At 42.5% G+C, this 16267-nt stretch overlaps 1 protein-coding gene across 5 annotated transcripts in view; it reads left to right on the top strand.

Annotated features, from left to right (window-relative positions):
• SPATS2L (spermatogenesis associated serine rich 2 like) overlaps positions 1 to 16267 on the top strand; it is a 167039-nt gene that overhangs the window by 82017 nt on the left and 68755 nt on the right. The window lies entirely within an intron of this gene.

Here is a 16267-nt window from a genome sequence, read left to right as displayed (position 1 = left end):
AACTCAAAGTCTTAACCACCATGCTGGGTTACAGCTGAGGACTAGGGTATTAGGTTACACCTCCAGAGATGGCCTCACAGAGAGATGGTCACACCATTGCCTAGTGGTCGTGCTGGATAACCTGTAACGTTTCTTTTAACACAGAGGGTTCATGACTCTGAATATCCTCCCTTCTCATTATTTGCTGGGGTCTGATTACACTTCAAAGCCCTTCTTTTTTTTTTTTTTAATATTTTATTTATTTGACAGAGAGAGACACAGCGAGAGAGGGAACACAAGCAGGGGGAGTGGAAGAGGGAGATGCAGACTTCCTGCTGAGCAGAGAGCCCAATGTGGGGCTCCATCCCAGGACCCCGGGATCACGACCTCAGCCAAAGGCAGATGCTTAACCAATGAGCCACCCAGGCACCCCACTTCAAAGCCCTGTCTAAGTCTTGTCCTCCTCTGCAAAGTTTCTTCCTGTTAGGGTCAAAACTCCTCACTTCTTTATATACAACCTTGCACTATTAGCTCCTAATGATCATAAACCACAGACCATATGAGACCATGGAGATCAATTCGTCCAAGCCTTTCATCCGGCACCGTGGAGACGGAGGCCCTACGAGAGATTTGTCCACGGTTCTAGGACATGGACAATTTCCCCACCTTCTACAGGGCCACCTCCCACCTCCATTAGACTGGAAACGACTTGAGGGCAGAGTTTGTTGTTAATGTCTTTGTATCGTCACGGTACCTAAAACACAGAATGAGGGATGGGAGAGTAGCATTTGTGGAGTCCCACTTTTTTGTCTTTTATTTGGCCCAACAGCATTCTAGATGCTGGGATTATGGAGCTGAACAGGTAGATGAGGTTCCTGCTGCCACGGAGCTTGCTTTTTTTAGGGCAGGGGAACAGAGAGTCCATATGGAGACCGCATAAATACACACAATCTTTTCAGATAGTGGTCTGATAAGGGTGGCTCGGGGAGGGGGTGCTTTCGATGGGGCTGCTCAGCGCAGCCGACTCAGAAGAGGTCACACTCGAGATGAAGACAATAGGAAAGAAACACCCTGCAAAGAGCCGAGAGCAGAACATTCCAGATAGAAAAGCAAAAGCTCTGGCAGGGGATGGGGGGTGGTAATTTAACGTGTTTGGAGATCACGTGGTCAGTGTTGCCAGCGTGTGGTGAGCAGAGAGAGACGGTAAGGGGAGGTGAGGTCAGCAAGCGCGGCGGGAATTGGTGTTGGTCGAATATTCACTCTTCGCCTGTGTTCCTGGACCGCCACGGGATCTGCGGGTGGAATCCAGGATTCCACAAACTTGCATGAAAAAAAATGCATTTTCATCTTCACTCACATCCAGATGAAATTTAGCATCGCCTTCAGTCCTGAACGCAAGCGGAGAAAAAAGCTCACGGTTGCAGCAGGAGTACCTGTGACTTTCACAACTAGAAGTCACAGATGCCTCAAATCAAATTACAGTTGCCACAGATCTCCTGAAATGCGGTTTGTTTTTCGATACTTCAGAATGACTGCAGTTACAGGAACTGCCCCTCCATCACCTTATTATTTTTTTAAGATTTTATTTATTTATTTGACAGAGAAATTTCACAAGTAGAGAGAGGCAGGCAGCGGGGGTGGGGGGTGGGAAGCAAACTCCCTGCTGAGCAGAGAGCCCATGCTGAGATCATGACCTGAGCTGAAGGGCAGGGGCTTAATCCACTCCACTGAGCCACCCAGGTGTCCCCTCCATCATCTTATTTGATGTTAATAGAGGAGCCCAGATAATCCCGTGGCATACTCTTTTGTTCCAACTTTATTTCAGTATGAATGGTGGTTTCCTTTCTAATCATATGTATTTTATTTAAAACACTCTAAGAATGAACTTGTAGGCTTCACCAGACTGCCAAAGAGGGTCTGTGCCCGAGAGATATGAGCCAGGGAGGGCTTTACTCAAAGGGCAGAAGTCACTGCTGGAAGGTTTCAAGCAGGAGCAGGACTTGTGAGATTTTTTTTTTTAGAGCTCTCCCTGGCTCCGTCAACGGCTATGCTACCTGTTTTGTAGATCTTCCTATTAAATAACATTCTGAGGACACGGAGGCTTAAGGTACAGTGACTTGGTCAAAGTCAGACTCTCAGGAAACGTGGAGGGGCAGGGTTTCACACCCAGCTGTGTCTGGTTGTAAAGCCTGGCCCCTTTCCACTACATGTCTGCTTGCCAGAACTTTCCACCCAAGTACCGCCAGGACACAGAAGAACAAACCTGTGAGCCCAGGTCTCTGAGAATGTGGCCAAAACCATTTTCCACAATGTGCAGCGTATTTGGAGTCCTAAGTGTCATCACAGAAATTGATGCAAATTTGTTAGTCGTTGTCTTGTGTAATATATTCCATATATCATTTGCATACAAAGTTGCTTTTACTTACTGAGCATTGAGCAAAGAAGAGCAAAGCGATGTGCCCCTTTGATAGGAGGGCTTCACATTCTCTCTGACTCCTGGTCACCTCCTTAGGTGAGACCGTGTTTTCCAGTGTGAGAGGCTGGTGCTGACCAAAGTTTGGCCCCTTTCCAAATGGCTGTTGATGGATGCATGGGACAGCTCCTAACGCTGGGTTATGGGAAGGAAAAGCACTTTAAAGAATCAGAGTCATAGTAATCGATTCTCTGCAAAGCCTGGCTGGTTGGACAGATTAATATGGTAGGCTCAGCAGAGTGTCTTATTCAAAACACTGGTGGCACCCCGCCAGTGAGGGGACGGAGGCTGATCTGTCAGGGCCCAGACCACAGCAGTGCGGGGTGTGTGCTTCAGGCACTGGCTTAGGCGCCATTTCCATCCACTGGTCCCAATCGCTGTCACGTACGTGCGCAAACATGAACAGTAGACGGTATTTTTTCCATTGCCCTTCAGTAACTCGTCAAAGCGCTGGCATTGTTTTGAAAGACAGTGATGTTTAAGTTGTAAATATTATCAATCTGCATGGCAATGAAGGTAGAGCTCCTCTAACTCATTCAGTAAGTTCCATCTTCCTACATGAAAAAGGTTAATAGATTTCTCAACTCAATAAAATAAATCACGATAATAAACAACTGAAAATTCCGGTCATTTATAATTTTACATTGATTTCTTTTAGTACATGTATTTCCTTTACTTATTAGCTTTTATGGCCTTTTTATGATTAGTTTGTTTCTCAATCTGTCACATGAGCAATGGCATTTTAGTCCTGAGAATTAAGAATAATTACAACTGTTATGTCTTAAATTACCAATTACAAGCTTTTAGAGATATGAGAACAGATCTATGCAGTATTCATGTAAACACCTAGCCAAGCATGGTGGGAAATTAATACTTAACAAAAGCCTTGTGATGGAATGAGTTCATCAGTGGATCCTCTGTTGGATGAATCGAGAAGGAACAGGTACTTTGGTGAGGAAATAATTTCTGTCCTCCGGCAGCTTTTAGACCAAAGGAGAAACTATAACTTAAGGTTTAATGTATCTAAGACAATCGAAATTTACAATCTGCACTATCTATGGCTGTTTTATTTTAAAATATCTTTATATTAGTGGATTACAGCTGTAGGGATTTAAGCTGGAAGTATCGGTGGACTAAAGTTCAGTCTCCTCAGTGTGACATAGCGTCCTCCGAGATCTGACCCCATCTGCCTTTCTGTCTTATTTATTGCCGCTTCCCCACAGGCTCCCTTCAGTGGCACCATCCTGACCTTGAATGTTCCTGTGGACCTTCGCAAAGGCAGTTTTCCTCTGTTTGGGAGGTGTCTCCTGCCTTTCAGGAACTCTTTCAGAGGAATCACCCCCCCACCCTCATCTCCTCCTGCCTCACCTGAATTCTCTTGCCCTCCTGTTCTCCTTTGAGCGTGTGCTTTGTGCACCAAAGTTGTCTTCTCCCCATGCGAGACTCTGTGCTCCTTGGGGACAGGGATTGGATTCATATTCTTGGATTTGACACATAGCTGACCCCCAAATACCATTGGGTAAATGAATGGATAATGAATGAATGAACATGTCTACTTGAGTGGTTAAGTTCTTTAGAGACCACATTTCCCATTCACAATATTTCGCAAAATCTTGAGCCTTCTTGAAAACTGAAATATAGGTTAATGGAATTGTCACCTTATTTTAGTACTCTTTGCTATTAAATAAAGCAAGTTTTAAATTGCTTCTTAAAACAGAAAGTAGGGTTACATAGGTTGACTACTTTGTAGTTCTGCAAAAAAAAAGCAGCATCTTTATAAGATGGTTATCAAATACAGGTGGCCTCAGGAAGTTTTCACCATAGTAAGTGAGGTCCTTTGGTGAGTAAAATTAGTCATATTCTGATGTACAAAAAAAAAGGGGGGGTGATCCCCACATCTCACTTTGTTAAGGAAAGATACCAGAACAAAATCTTCACGCTAATTAGGGACCTTATATTTTGAACATACTCACTTTTTATAACTCTTTTCTAAATGACATTTTTTTTTTTAAGATTTTATTTATTTATTTGACAGAGAGAAATCACAAGTAGTCGGAGAGGCAGGTAGAGAGAGAGAGAGGGAAGCAGGCTCCCTGCTGAGCAGAGAGCCTGATGCGGGACTCGATCCCAGGACCCTGAGATCATGACCTGAGCCGAAGGCAGCGGCTTAACCCACTGAGCCACCCAGGCGCCCCTAAATGACATCTTTTTAAAGAAGTTCAGTACTAGAAGGGTAGCTGGGTGGCTCAGTTGGTTAAGCGGCTGCCTTCAGTTCAGGTCTTGGTCCCAAGGTCTTGGGACCTGGCGTCTTGAGGCTCCCTGCTCAGTGGGGGGTCTGCTTCTCCCTCTCCCCTGCCCCTCTCTCCACTTGTGCAATCTCTTTCTCTCTCTTCTCTCTCTCAAATAAATAAGTAAAATCTATAAAAAATAACAAAACAATAATAATAAGTTCAGTACTAGAAACTCATGAATGAATTAAGGTTAGGATCTCCATAGTGACTATTATATTATTTCTCACATGAAACTGCAGATTGTCAAGCTGATTTATAAAATTTTGTATGTAATTCTCCACTAAAAAGTTATTAGAACTGCCATAGACAAAAGAAAATTTTTAGTCAAATATTGTCATGCATTATTATGTATCAGTTTAAGTAGAATATAATTCAGCAATACAATTTGGTGATGGAAAGCAGAGGGGATCCTTGCTTATAAAGTGGGGTTACAGAATAGTATTTGCCGACTGTCCAGGTATGTACTGATAAGTAATTCCAACAAAGAGTGAACCCTAAGCAACCTGAGGGAACCACATATACTTGGGAAGTGATCTCCAGGGAGGTAAGGTTATAGAATTTAGAGAGCGAGGCAGAGATTATCAGCCCCCCAGATGCTAACTAATCAGTCTGGAAGGAATCACCTAACTTCTCTGAGCCTCAGTTTCCTAATCTGTAGATTGGACGTGGTATTAATAGCACCTAACGAGTCTGCAAATACAATAATAAATTGAGCTTCATGAGCTCTTAATTACATAAACTCTAAAAGATCTGAGGAAAGGGATGCCTGGGTGGCTCAGTTGGTTAAACAGCTGCCTTCGGCTCAGGTCATGATCCCAGCGTCCTGGGATCGAGTCCCACATCAGGCTCCTTGCTCCTCAGGGAGCCTGCTTCTCCCTCTGACTCTGCCTGCCACTCTGTCTGCCTATGCTTGCTCTCTCTCTCTCTCTCTCTGACAAATAAATAAATAAAATCTTTAAAAAAAAAAAAAAAAGATCTGAGGGAAGCTCATCTGTTTATTTTACAATGTAAAAAATGGAAAAGGAGCTCTGGTTTGGAACTCAAAATACAAATTTACATAGAACCGAGATTAGAAAAATAAATAAATAAAAAGCCCAAATGAGAAAAAGAACATAAAACTGGACTTGACTTTTCCAAACAAAAATTTTATAGCTATTGCTGAGCCTCGCAAAAAATAAGTGAGGTTGGAAAGCAGAATGATACAGAAATGGGGAATAGCTTAGTCTAGAATACCCTTGCTGAGCTGTACCACTTACTGGGAACGGCTTGTAGAGCTATTAAAGTTCTAGAAGTTGGGTTGTAAACAATAATCATAGTCATTAAAATGAAGAAGGAAGAATAGAAAAGGAGAGAAGAGCCTCTAGGCCACCATGAGGACAGAGAGGTGTCGTTTCTACAGATGACCGAGCTAAACTGCTCAACCATACAGTCTGTCCTCAACAGGTGGCAGATGTCCCATTTTATTATTGTTTTTTTTTTCCGTAACTATCTTCGTCTGTGTTTTACAATGTCCTGAAATATAGTTCCAGTCTTTATGTGTGGTGGAATATGGTCAGAAAACCCCAGGCATCTGATTAAAGAAATTTTAGCAGAATCAGAGCATCTGTAAAATGTTAACCTCATTTAAAAGAGAACTCATTTCCTAGGACGTGGCCAGTTTTAATGATACATTGTTGTGTTTCTTTGTTTGTTTAATTCCAGTGTAACACACAGTGTTATATTAATCTCAGGTGTAGGACACATAGTTGATTTTAAAGACCAAATCATTCAAGCTTTGGGGCAAATCTTAATTTCATCATTTTGGAGGAATGTGTAAATCAACTGAGTCCAGTCCTTGGATACAAACAGCAAAAGCACAGACCACACAAACAGCTTTCGGGTTTCACCATGGACAGGTTCTTGTCATCATTTTCTCATAGGAAAGGGTCGTTAAATTTCCCTTTCAAAGAAAGGAGAAACATTGACAATAGTTATTGCCTAATGCTTATGTACAGAACGGCTGTTTTTGTTGCTTGGCAACTAGGAGAGATTTGACAGGGAGGCTAAAGGAACCGAATGAATAGATGGAAATGTCAGCATCAGTTTCGGGGGATAAGAAGAAATTTACTATTGCAGGATTAGCATCACATTGCCTTTTCCAAGCTACATGATTGGAATTCACAGTGTTTCTGTTCTGCTTCTCCTGTCCCCCCTCCTTTCAGCCTTTTGCTGGAGAAGGGGCCCCTTTTGCACTATGGCTGAGAGGTCTATGTAATGTGTGTAACACAGACAGTTAATGCCAGAGTACACAGGAACATGCCAGAAATGAAAACCTTTGGCAGCAGGGGAACCGTTACCTCTGTTGGCAATCCCTTGGAATTTATGGGCACTTCGCCGATCTTCTAGCTGTTTCTCACAATGATCCTTCATACTATATTATCCCAGTTGAAACAGGTTTTTAAAAATGACAAGGATGCAGTGGTTTCTTCTCTTTTGACCTTGAGCACAGGCATTGGATGATTAGATTAGATTAGATTAGATAGATTCAACACTTAACAGTGTGCCACTTACCTCATTATTGAAGCCACTCTTTCTTTCTAAGTCCTTCCTCTACAACTTCATTACTTGCTCCTTATAAACACAGATGGACTTTAAATTTAGTTATGTACTCAATAGCTCCTGTAATAGTAATATCATAGACATTATGTCCCTAAAATACTTGTTAATCAATATTTAGCTAAATAACTGAGCCAAGATTCTGGAACGGTGGTTCTCAGCTCTTAGGAAGAAGGGAGAAAGGAGAGGACCATGCCTCCCTGGTTTGGGGCAAGCCCTGGAACGCCAATAGAGAGAGACAGGAGTAGTTAGAAAAAGCTTATTTGTGTTCGTTTGAGTCCTCCAAGAAGCAGATGCCAGCATGGGATTAGAGGAGCAAGAGATTGCTTGGGGGTTGGGGCAGTGAGGGAAAGCTTATGAGAGAAGAGAGAGGCTACACTGCAGGCAGGTCTGGAGTCTCTGAAAGAAGAGGGAGAAGAAAGGAGAAAGTCAGGTAGGGAGAATCAGAGTTGGGAGTGCGATTTGAAGGACATTGCTGCTGTTGGGGAGTCCTGGGACCAAACCTACCTCCTGGATGAGCCCCGCATCCCTTAGAAATGAGCTTCCACTACTGCCCACCAGCCCAGGCCTTGGGCGGGGAGCACCCTGTGGGGGCCGTGGTTTGGGTTTGGCTCGGCTTCCTGCAGCGAGAGATTTTCACAGCATCACGATATTCTAGAGTGTAACAACATTTTCTAATAAAAAAGAAAATTGTAATACTTCTTTTGAAATTCACTCATGCAAGAGAAAAGCACGAGATTTATATGTTCTTTGAAGAGAATTAATAGAAAGTTTGGAAACCATTGTTCATTCGTCAATTAACAGGCCAACTCCAGGATTTCCCCTCCCTCAGCCAGCTGAGCTGTACCGCCACTGGCGTAGGGAGTCTCTGGCAAATAATAATTTGAGGGTCCTATTTTCTATTAAAAATGTACTCTTTTTAATCACATCTAAGGAAAGAAAGCATGTTAATTTTGCTGAAAAACTGTGTATCTTTTGGTAGATACCTCTCTGGCCTTCAGTTCTGTTATCTGCCCAATGAGGGGGTCCACACAAAGGCTTTCCAGAATCTTCTCGAGCGCTAATGTTGGATGAATTTATGGCCTTTCCCACCATAGAGGTGTCTTACAAGCCCGACAAAGTGGACTGTGTCACGGGTCACAGAGCCTGGAGGCAGTCTTAGCTCTGATACAAATGAGCTGCCTCGGTTCAAGTATAGGACATAACCTGTCTGTGCTCAGTTTCTTGGAACATCAAGAAATTTGATTAAACCAACTCTAAGGTCCATTTATGGTTCGCTGGTAGGACATGTCTGATGTCACCCTATCTGCAGGCCCTTCAGAACTCTGCTTCTCATCCTTGAAGGTGACTATCAGTTTAAAGAAAAAAAAAAGGACTGAAATGATGATGGGGATCAATTGCATAACCTAAAGCTAACATTTTTTCTTTTATTGTGATAAGAATGTTTCACATGAGTTCTATCCTCTCTGAGGGTAGAATGTGTGCTTAACCACAGCCCGGTGTCGCACAGCACTCCCCTAGAACTTAATCATCTTGCAAAACTGAAAACTTCTACCCACTGAAAAGCAACTTCCCATTCTCTTTCCCGCCAGACTCTGGCAAGCACTGTTCTTACTCCCTGGGTTCATAGGAGTTTGACTGTTTATAGAGACCTCATGTGAGTGAAATCGTGCTGTATTCGTCCTGTGTCTACCTTATTGCACTTAGTAGAATGTCCTCAGAGTTCATCCATGTGGTCACACGGGACAGGATTTCCTTCTTTTTTTTTAAGGTTGAAGAGTATTCCATTATATATACATACAACATTTTTTTTTTCTGATAGACTTGTTTTGTTTTAATTTTTAATTATTTTTTAAATTTGTTTTCAGTGTTCCAGAATTCATTGTTTATGTACCACACTCAGTGCTCCATGCAATACATGCCCTCCTTAATAGCCACCACCAGGCTCACCCAACCCCCCACCCTCCTACCCTCCAAAACCCTCAGTTAGTTCCTCAGAGTCCACAGTCTCTTATGATTCATCTCCCCCTCCAATTTCCCCCAACTCCCTTCTCTCCATCTCCCTATGTCCTCCGTGTTATTCCTTATTCTCCATACGATAATTGACTCTCTCTCCTTGACTTATTTCACTCAGCATAATCTCTTCCAGTCCCATCCATGTTGCTACAAAAGTTAGGTATTCATCCTTTCTGATGAAGGCATAATACTCCATTGTATATATGGACCATATCTTCTTTATTCATTCGTCCTTTGAAGGGCATCTTGGTTCTTTCTACAGTTTGGCAACTGTGGCCATTGCTGCTATGAGCATTGAGATACAGACGGCCCTTCTTCTCACTACATCTGTATCTTTGGGGTAAATGCCCAGTAGTGCAATTGCAGGGTCATAGGGAAGCTCTGTTTTTAATTTCTTAAGGAATCTCCACACTGTTTTCTGAAGTGGCTGCACCAACTTGCATTCCCACCAACAGTGTAAGAGGGTTCCCCTTTCTCCACATCCTCTCCAACACTTGTTGTTTACTGTCTTGTTGATTTTGGCCATTCTAACTGGTGTAAAGTGATATCTCAATGGAGTTTTGATTTGAATCTTCCTGATGGCTATTGATGGTGAACATTTTTTCATGTGTCTGTTAGCCATTTGTATGTCTTCATTGAAGAAGTGTCTGTTCATGTCTTCTGCCCATTTTTTGACATGATTATCTATTTTGTGTGCGGTGAGTTTGAGGAGTTCTTTATAGATCCTGAATATCAGCCCTTTGTCTGTAGTGTCATCTGTGAATATCTTCTCCCATTCCGTGGGTTTCCTCTTTGTTTTGTTGACTGTTTCCTTTACTGTGCAGAATCTTTTGATCTTGATGAAGTCCCAAAAGTTCATTTTTGCTTTTGTTTCCTTTGCCTTTGGACACATATCTTGAAAGAAGTTGCTGTGGCTGATATTGAAGAGATTAGTGCCTATGTTCTCCTCTAGGATTCTGATGGATTCCTGTCTCTCGTTGAGGTCTTTTATCCATTTTGAGTTTATCTTTGTGTACGGTGTAAGAGAATGATCGAGTTTCATTCTTCTACACATAATTGTCCAATTTTCCCAGCACCGTTTATTGAAGAGAGTGTCTTTTTTCCACTGTGTATTTTTTCCTGCTTTGTCGAAGATTAGTTGACCATACAGTTGAGGGTCCATGTCTGGGCTCTCTACTCTGTTCCACCAGTCTATGTGTCTGTTTTTGTGCCAGTACCATACTGTCTTGGTGATCACAGCTTTGTAGTAAAGCTTAAAATCAGGCAATGTGATACCCCCAGTTTTGTTTTTCTATTTCAACATCTCCTTAGCAATTTGGGTCTCTTCTGATTCCATACAAATTTTAGGATTGTTTGCTCCAGCTCTTTGAAAAATGCCCATAGAATTTTGTCGGAATGGCATTGAAAGTATAGACTGCTCTGGGCAATATAGATATTTTAACAACATTTATTCCTCTGATCCATGAGTATGGAATGGTCCTCCATCCTTTTGTGTCTTCTTCAGTTTCTTTCATGAGTGTTCTGTAGTTCCTCGAATACAGATCCTTTACTTCTTTGGTTAGGTTTATTCCGGTATCTTATGGTTCTTGGTGCTATAGTAAATGGAATTGATTCTCTAATTTCCATTTCTCATACTGCATTTCTTTATTCACTTCTCCATCAATGGGCATTTTTTAATGTTTGGCTTTTTTATTGGCTGACATTATAATTTTAGCTGTTTGACTGAGATGGAATGTGCAAACGAGCTTTAATTCTCTTTTTTGCTGCCGTTAGAGGAAAAGCAGCCTAAGTCATAAAATCATCAGTAAAACAAGTCATGATCAGTTGGATGATAATTTTTACCAAGGCTTAAACCAGCATGCCTGTTTTGAATTGGTCAACCCTGTAGGAATTAAAACATAGTATGTAGGTGAAAACAAACACACTTCCCCCAAAGCAAGTGTTCCTGGTTTCCATGGCATTTAGACAGTCTCCTTACTTAACACCACAGTGAAAAAATATCCAAGGTTGAAATAATTTAGAGATTAACTTAACTCCTTTATTCTGGTATTGACTAACAGTCAATTAACTTCTTTATTCTGGTATTGATTAAATGGTAATCGTGACATATCTTACTGGTACTCTTTGTCTGAAAATTTCTGTGAATGAGCAGGAGAAAAAAAAAAAACTCAGAGTGAGAGTGGATGTCAGGAATTATCTTTTTCCACCACCAAAGTGGAGACCTCAAACTCCAAAGAAAAGGAGGGAAGATTTTTACTGAATATTCTAAGAAGCAGAAGATCAATCAAAAGCATCTTACTTTTCTATTCTGATTAACATCTCAAAAACAAAATCCCTTGTAAAAATAACATTGCCTTTTATTTATTCATTTATTTATTTATTTATTTACTTTGTCCTCACTAGTAAGTCCCAAATGTGGAATTAATCAGAGAAAGTAGCTAGACAGAATATTTACCTAAGTCCTAATACCGTGTGGGTGTAACAGGCTGGATGAAAACACTTCCAGCAGACTGGGGGCTCGCCATGCTCTAAATTATGTGCAAATGTAACTGGTAGTTCTGGAAAAATATGAGGAATCGAGCACAATTACAGTAAACATGCAGGTGTATACTGAATCCGTGCTAGCTAAATCGGTAAAATAAAATAGGCATAAAGCTCATTTCTTATCTCAGTATGAATTAGAGGTACCACAGCTGCTAATAGCAGCCATTTGATATATTTTTTAAACCTGCAGGTGTCAGATTAAAGGTCAGAATTCTAATATGAAAATTTTATCGTGGACTGAAATTAAAAGAATTAAGATACTTTGGTTATCTGATTTTTACTATTAATTTTACTATTTCTATAGATAGGAGAAAACTCCATTTGAATGTCTCTTGCTCTACAAGTCATCAGGTTAGTTCTAGGAATTCAAGAAGTTATATAACTTTAAGCTATCAATTTCCATTTGGTATTACAACAACGGTTCAATTAATTTGCTTTTGTCCCCCTCAAATGTTCAGTGACTTGACAAAGAGTAGACCTAGAACTGATGGAAAGAAATCTGGGTGGTGGTGGTTGTTTTTAACCCTTTGAGGTGGACTGTATTCTCCAAGAGCTTTAACAATATTTCTTCCATTGAGAGTTGAGTTCTGGGCCCCTCCCCTTAAAATTAGGCAGGTTTTGGGGGTGCCTGGATGGCTCAGTGGGTTAAAGTCTCTGCCTTCGACTCAGGTAATCATCTCAGGGTCCTGGGATGGAGCCCCACATCAGGCTTTCTGCTCAACGGGGAGCCTGCCTCTCTGCCTACTTGTGATCTGTGTCTGCCAAATAAATAAATAAAATTTTTTTAAAAATTAGGTTTTTGGAACTGGTTAACCAAAGCGGTGAAAAGGAGGGAATGCCATGGGACTTCTAAGGCTGGGTGATTCCCCCTCTCTCTTACCAGTTGGGACACTCGTGCTGGTCCTCTGGGCTGCCATATAGACACTCTGACTGTTCGAAGCCCACCATGTTGTGAGGAAGCCCAGACTAGCCCATAAGGATAGCCCATGTGGAGAATGCCTGAGTCTCCATAAGGAGAGAGAGCGGTGCTGGCTGGACCCCACCTGCGTCCCTCTGCCTACCCCACCAGCTCCTCCACCTGCCTGCACAGGAGACCCTAGGCCAGACCTACACAGCTGAATTCCCAAATTCCTGACCAGCAGAAACGTTGGAAAATTACAGATTGATTATTGTTTTAAACCACAGAGTTCTGGGGTGACTCTTTAGGAAGCAATGGATATCTGGAGTAGCCTCTCTAACGCTAACAAAAGTGTCCTAAACTAGAACGGATACTTTTGAAGTTATGACATTGCATAAATAATGGAGAGGTATGGATGGCTAGGTTGTGTACACAAGTCAGTCTGTTGACAGGTGAGCAGTCATACCCAAAAAGAGGTCTGTCCCGAGCCACTCTCTTTTCTTTTCCTTCTACACTGTCCCTTACCTATGTAGGACTTCCCTTCTAGTTCTCACTCGTGGTTCTCAGTTTCTGGAGGGACATTAGAATCACTAAGAAAACAAAACAAAAAATCAATGACCAGGCCCAGATGTACTTGTTGGAGATGGGACCCAGGTGTAGGAATACATTTAAAATTCACCAGATGTTTCCAGTTGGCGGCCATGGCTGAGAACCGCTATCTGATGCCAACAGTGCCCAAGTCTCTTTTCCTGGCTCGGTTCCTCCTTGGAGGTGCGGATTCAGAGGTTGTATTTCTGTGGAGTCTTCATAAATCCCCCAGGTAGGGTGCTCCCCTCTACCAGGACTCCTTGTCTCTCCAGTGACATCACTGTCACCTGAATGATCAAGCCAGAAACCTGGCTCATTCATAGTCTTGTGTCTTCCTCATTCCTTGCGTCTAGTCAAACACCCATCAATCACTCCTCTCAACTGATTTGGGAGTCATCCTCTACACTGCTCCCATCTTGGTCTGTTTTCTGTCCCCTGGACACAGATGGCATTAGAATCCTGCCATCCACTTGACCTCCTGCTGCTCATTTCTATAGACACAACGGTGACCTTCTTAAATATGCAACTGTCACTATCTTCTGGCTAAAACCATTCAATGGCCTGCTCTCAGAATCAGGCTCAAAATGACAGCACGGCTTGCTGAGCCCTGCATTACTTTGCCCCATGCCTTTTCCATCCAGCTTCATCTGAAATCCTCTTCCTTTTAACATTTAATGCTCCCACAATCCTGGAGCATCATGGCTTTGAACGTGCTTCTAGTCACTCTGTCCTGTCCATCACTAGAGGTTGTGTGCTGTTGTAGAACACTCCATTTCTTCCTCCCCACCCCACCCCCGACCCTCTCCTGGTCTTAATCACCCTTCATCCTCAGTTTTGGGATGGGGCTTCCCTGATTCTAGATAAGGATAGGTTCCCTTGTTGCTGTCACCCAAATCATCTTTATTTTCCCTTTGTGACATTCACGGAACATCTGCCTTCCTACACTGTAAACTCCGAAGCTGGTCAGGGGTGTGCCTGTCACCACGTGCAGTCCAGCCTTCAGCAAAGTCCATGCACGGTGACTGAATGAATAAACATGGGTTAAAAGGTGAACATCAGCTCCAAAGGAAGTTCTTGTAATACTCTGGTCTCTGTACTTGGCTCCGGCCCATCCAAACCTTCAAATCAGTTTGGGAAAGACATAGAAGACATCAACTAATTTAAAAAATTATACAAAGTTAGAAGGAAGAGCTAATACATTTCATGTTTTGTGGAGGGGGGCGGGCAAAAGCAAGGTTCCAGGGGATAATAGCCGACTGGAGGAATGGGCCGGGATTTACAGATTAAAATTTAACAAAGATGAATACAAAATTCTACCCTTGCATTCTAATTACTGCACAAGTATAGGACAGGGGACACTTGTCGCAGAAACAATCCACGGTGTGTTAGTAGCAAAGTAAGCCCCCATTTCAGCCAGTAATTGATGAAAGTGCTAATGCCATCTTAGATTCCTCTCATGGATAAATGGAGCCCATCCAGGACAGGTGCAGGGCCCACAGTCCTCTGCTCCGATCCTCACGCTCTGGAACAATGTGCTTCAATTAGAACCGCATTTCAGATACACTTAGAGGAGCTTGACCAGGGTGGTAAAATCTTGGGAAACACTGCTAATTAAAAAAAAAAAAAAAAAAAAAAAAAACCACAACAACAAAACCTGATGAAGAGCAGACATTTACTCCATAAAAGATGGCATTCTGTAGAACACTTTGGTTCCTTGAGAAAAGCCAAGGGCTGACCTTAAGGAAAAGGATCTATTTATACTGCAGAAGACTAGGACCAATGACTGGCAATATCAACATCCTTGTGATCACTGACGTCTCTCTTCCTCCCCTTCTCTTCGACATCGGCTCTGTTCTCGGCAGGATCCCACAGCCCTCAGCCTCCCCCACTCTCTGTCGGTCATTCCCCTTCATAGACGACAGATCCCTCCATCAGCTGCATTTATGACTCTGTCTATATCTCCTGAGCCCTAAGATGTACCACTGTGTTCCTTATGGTTCGTACGCTTGAAGCATTGTTTTCTCTGCGCCAGCTCTTGGCTTACTGAGAAGTGCTAGGGGAAATCAGGCCAGGTCCGTGCTGCCCAGCGTTCGTGGACCCTCACTCCTGCCCTTCGTGCTTCCTTTTATTAAGACAAGTCCTCTCACCTTCCCATAAGGCAGCTCTGAGCCTCTTCCACCTTTTAAAGCCTGAAGCAAGCTCTAGAACTCTCAGTCAGCAAATAGTTTCCTTACAGTTCCTCCTCACAATCTCAAATTTGCATTGTATCTTCCTTTCTCTCCTTTCTCAGAATTCCAAGAATGAGAGAGAAGAAACTCCACTCCTTTCCAGAGTTTGCTTTTCCACATGGACTTGGATACCATTTTCTCCCATCTCCTCCGGGCCTTTGTTTCATAATCCATTCATCTCCTGTCTTCCCTCTGCTCAAATTCTTTCTCACTGCCGGCCCCTGCCCTCAGTCAGATAAACATACTTAACCATTTTGGGGAGATTTATTGTGCAGTGGTTGTTTTAAGATGGTTTGGAGAGAGGTAAAAACCAAGCCAGAGAACTCAATCAGAAGGCTTTTTCCAGAGTCCAGGCCAAAAACAAAGGAAACCTGTGAGGGTTCGTGGTGAATAGAAACATAGAGAACATGTGAATCAGAGAGGATTTCGTTGTCAGAATGACTCTTGTCTGGTTGTTATTTATGACTTTGCCTTATTTTCCCACTGTTTTGTCAGTTCCTGGGGGCAAAGATTGTGTCAGATTCATGTCACTTTACTTCACAGAATTTGGCTTGAATGAATAGTTAGAATTCCCTCAAAATATGGAAGTGCTACCCTTTAGAAGAAGGAACAGACTCCCCGCTGAGAAGGGAACCCAGCGCGGGGCTGGAGCTCT

The sequence above is a fragment of the Mustela lutreola genome, chromosome 3 (assembly GCF_030435805.1).
Source record: "Mustela lutreola isolate mMusLut2 chromosome 3, mMusLut2.pri, whole genome shotgun sequence".
Classification (NCBI taxonomy): domain Eukaryota; kingdom Metazoa; phylum Chordata; class Mammalia; order Carnivora; family Mustelidae; genus Mustela; species Mustela lutreola.
The sequence above is the reverse complement of the archived record's forward strand: the minus strand, read 5'-3'. Positions and strand labels throughout refer to the sequence as shown.